We start from the raw sequence: 5,000 nt of genomic DNA on the forward strand, positions 1-5,000 counted from the left end.
TAGTGACACATATACGGACCAGAGTCACCCATTATTATTTTACTGTCGATTCTTTCTCTTTTCTGCTACTCTCCCTGAATCTCTTCTCGACCGCCTCTATGACTCTATGTCTCTTCGGTGACAAGGTGGAGCGTATGTCTTCCACCACCGCCGTATTCCATTACTGTATTCCACCCTCTTCGTTTGTGTCGCTGCCCACTGATTTTCTCGTTATATAATGCCAACCCCTTTATTCGTTCATTCCTCATATTTCTTTCTTCATATATACAACATCATAGATTTTGGCAAGTGGTGATGTAGGGAATGGTGGAGGGAGCACAGTATTTGAGATGATCAAGCAGAATTGAAGATTGTGACAACCCATTGAAATCCATGGAATTCCTCTTCTTCCTCTTCCTCCTCCGCCTCCTCCTCATCTTCTTCCTCCTCCTCCTCCTCTTCCTCCTTCTCCTCTCCTTTCTCCTCCCCCTTCTCTTCTTCCTCTACTCTTCCTCTTCCTCTCCTTTCTCCCTCTCCACCTATCCCTTCTCCTCCTTTCTCATCTTCTCTCCCTTCCCTTCCTCCTCCTCGCCCTCTACCATCTTTCCTCCCTACTTCTCCTCTTCCTCCCCTCCCTTCCTTTCTCTTCCACTTCCTTCTCTTCCTCCTCCTCCTCCTCATCATCATCGTATGGCGTCATCATAAAAGATTCAAACTTTGAAGGAAATTAATGAAAATAATTTTTCTATGAAGTGTACAGTACATAATGGTAATATATGTGGGATGGATGAGGAAGAGGAGGGGAGGAAGGAGTGAAGGGGAGCTGGAGAGGAAAGGGTGAGGAGAAGCAAAAAGGAGATGGAGATGAAGTAGAAGAAAGGGTATGAAGTGCATAGTAGTGAGATTTGGCTGAATTTGAAACGAAACACTTGTCCAAGATGGAGACGATGTCGGACACGGAGAGTATAAGGTCAAGAAGACTACAGAAACGTTAAAAAGAAGGAAGAAAATGGAGTACGAGGAGCATATGAGGAGGGGATGAAAAGGGAGGAGAGAAATGAGGCGGGGAAGGAAGAGAATAAGAGAAACAAAATAAGAGAAAAAGGAACGAGATGAAGGTGGGAAGAATAGAGAGAAGAGTGAAAAAAGGGGAACTAAAAAGAAAACTGAGGAGAAGAAAGAAGTCAGAAAAAAGGGAAGGACAAAAAGTAAGAGGAGGAGAAGAGGAGAAGAAGAAAAGGAGGAGGAGGAGGAGGTGGGTGCTGAGGCTGACGAGGAAGAGCCCGAAGGTCCCGGAGGCGTTTGGATTCCGGACGAAATGAAGAGATGAAGGCTTTGCCGGATGACGTCCGGATTGTCACGACCCAAAGAAATTAGAGATCGAAGACTCTGGTGCTGAAGTGGAGAAGGAGGAAGAGGAAGAAGAGTAGGAGGAGGAGGAGGAAGAAGAAGTCTTCTCGGGACGTCGCGTCGCATCGCGTCGTCGTTTCAGAAGAGGTCGGCTGGCTTGGGGAGGGGGGGAGAACTCGAGCAAGGGTGCCACCGTAATGGTGGCACGGGAGGGGAGGGGTATGGTAACCCTCCCTCGCTATCAGAGAAGTGCTATTGACATAAATAAAATAGCTTGATAGTATCCCAAGTAGAAGGACAAGTGCCACCATGTACGGAAGGGGTTAAAAGAGGAGGAGGAGGAGGGGGAGGAGGAAGAAGGTGGAGATGCAGAGGCGTGTTGAAGAAGCTTGGAATCGCTAGAATGATCTGGAAGATGAGAATCGTTGATGACTTAGAGTTGGAAATGAATCCTCCTCCCACTTCTCCTCCTCTTCCTCCTCCTCTCTTCCTCCTCCTTCTCTTTATTCTACTTCTCCCTCTCTTCCTCGTCCTCTTCCTACTTCTTCTTTCCGGATAAGGAAATCGGTGTATATGTATCGTCCAGAGAGAGAAGCATCCGAAAAGTGGTGAGTACAAACTTAAGACAATTTTTTCTCTCAAGCATATCAAGGCAAACATCTAAATCAGTCAAAATGCCTTCTCCCTTACGAACTTGCGAAAGCTGCAGATGCAGAGTGGCAAAGCAGTATTTCAAAAACTCGTCTATTTGCCGCATGTGTGTCTTTAAAAATAGTCAAGACAAAGACTCACAACAGATCAAGGCTCTGAAGGAGCAGTGTGAATCCCTGAAGGCGAAATATGAGGCCCTTGTTGAAATGATGAAGACAAGATGTGAGGCCCTTGTAACGTTCGTGACCGAGAACGTGGGGACAGCCCCACAATTGTTGGCACCGATACACCCGAATGAAAATGCGGTCCCCCAAAATGACGTTCCAGCTTCACAGGATAGTCTCCAACCGGCAACCACAGGAACCGATACACTCGCGTGTAAGTACAGTCCCCAAAAATGACATTCCTGCATCACGGGATAGTCCCCAGCTTGCACTGCAGGAAGCCCCCCCCCCCACCCGCTACACGGGATGGGGGATGGCAAATGGTCAAGAGAGGTGCCAAACCCCGCCGGAGGGCACAGATATCATCAGGACCCACCACCTCCAACAGATTTAAAGTTTCAGAACTAGCCAAGGAGGATGAGTTTGAAACCCGTTTAGTAGGAGACTCCATAGTGAGGCACCAATCCGAAGAGTTCTGTGGCTGTTCTTCAAATGGCCGCAGAAGGTGTTATATGTATAGAGGTGCCGGACTCGATGACATTGCCGAGTCCTGTGACGATGTCACAAAAGAAGCGGACGCAAATATGGTATTCATAATCCACGCCGGTACGAATGACGTCGAATCAACTCGATCGGAAGAACTCATAGAAAAGTACCGGAGTACAATCAGGAAATATAAAGAAAAGGTTCCCGGGAAAAACCTTGTCATCTCAGGGATCCTTCCCAGATTCCAGGGAAGGGGAAAATACTTCGATATAGACAGATTCTACAACAAAACATTCAGTACAAACAACAGAGTAAAAACCCTCTGTGATAAGGAAAAAGTACACTTTGTCAATTTCTGGGACAACTTCTACTTCGATAAAACTCTTTTTGAGGAAGATGGTCTCCACTTGAATGTGGCCAGAGCAGCAAGGTTAGGTAGGCTGCTCAACAACAACCTGGCCGACATCAGAAGAAAAAACTCCTCAGTGAAGCCCCCATCAACACCCCCGTAATAGAGCAAAACAGAAAAGTGGCAGATATCAATCTGTTACGTTAATGCTCGCAGCGTACGAAACAAGTTTGAAGATCTAGAAATTCTCGGAGCGACAGGTAACTATCACGTGATAGGAGTAACAGAGACATGCTTGGACACATCAAGTCGAGATTTTATAGCGGAATACTGTTTGTCAGGCTACACAATTTTCAGCTGCGAAAGAGAAAATAGAATAGGTGGTGGAGTAATCTTGTATGTCCATAACTCCCTCCAACCATCACTGTTAAAAACAGAAACAGTAACAAATGTTGATATATTGTTTGTTGAAATAAGAACCAATTGCAGTAAATCTAAAGTAATAATTGGACTTGTTTAAAGACCACCGGGACAGCTACTAGTAAATGACGAAAAAATATTCGATTTAATCGTAGAAACTAACCAATGCTGAGTTCGCATACAGGACGAGACTTGTATAGTAACTTACTAGAAAGTGGCTTCCACCAAGGCGTAAACAGCCCTACCTGAGGAGATAATATCCTTGACCTAATATTCTCTACAACAGAAGATCTTGTAAACGAAGTAAATGTCGGCCCAATATTCAGTACTAGCGATCATCGTACCATCACATTCAAAATTAAAATGGAAGCCAGTTTATCTAAGACCAGCAAAGAAAAAGTACCCGACTTCCGTAGAGCTAATTTCAATAGACTCCGATCATTACTAGAAAACTTAGACTGGAGTACAACTTCGAACGAGATTGATATTGATAAAGCGTGGGAAAACTTCACCACGGACTGTGTTCCCTATCGTGAGAGACGTCCGCAACAAATAAACCAAAGTGGCGGAATAGGGAAATTAGTAACAACCTCTCTCGTAAAAAGAGTGCGTACAAAAAGTATTTATCAACTAAAAGCCAAGACGATAAACTAACACTAGACAGAATTCGCCGCGAAGCCAAAACACTGATAAAACGTAGTAAGAAAGATCTTGAAGAGTATATTGCAGAGGCAAGCAAGTCAAACCCTAAAGAATTCTATAGTTATGCGAATACGAAGAAAACGCTTACCTGCGGCATTGGACCATTAAATAACGATGAAGGAAAACATACGGATGATGAAAATGAGATGGCCTCAATCCTTAATAAAAAAATTTGCATCCGTCTTCACAGACAAAGATTGCTTAGTGTATCAGCCACCAGAACATAAAATATCCCAAAACGTTTCAAATCAACTCATAATTACCGAAAGGGATGCCATACAAGTGATTGATAAGCTCAAAATAAATAAAGTCCCGGAACCTGACAAAATTTCACCTAGAATTCTGCAAGAAGTCAAAAATCAAATCAGTAAACCCTTGTGCATCCTCTTCAACAAATCATTAGCACTCGGTAAAGTCCCATCAGATTGGAAATGTGCTAACGTAACACCAATATTCAAGAAAGGGGACAAATCACAACCAGGCAACTACAGACCGATTAGCCTGACTTCGATTGTGTGCAAACTGCTAGAGACAATTATCCGTGACAGTGTAGTAAAATTTTTAGAAGAAAATAAGATTATGAAAGATTCGCAACATGGCTTCCGTAGCAAACGCTCATGTCTAACTAATCTCCTTGACTTCTTTCATGACGTTTTTAACAAATACGAGGAATGTAGATCTGTTAATATAATCTACCTAGATTTTCAGAAGGCATTCGATAAAGTTCCCCACAAACGATTGCTCGACAAATTAAAAATGCACAGTATTTCTGGCAATATCCACAACTGGATTAAAGATTGGCTCTCAGAGCGAAAACAGAGGGTCGTAATTAACGGGGCATCATCTAGCTGGCTCGACGTTAAAAGTGGCGTACCGCAAGGATCAGTTTTGGGACCCGT

This window comes from Oratosquilla oratoria, chromosome 24 (assembly GCF_046742065.1).
Source record: "Oratosquilla oratoria isolate Oo_2021 chromosome 24, ASM4674206v1, whole genome shotgun sequence".
In the NCBI taxonomy this organism is placed as follows: domain Eukaryota; kingdom Metazoa; phylum Arthropoda; class Malacostraca; order Stomatopoda; family Squillidae; genus Oratosquilla; species Oratosquilla oratoria.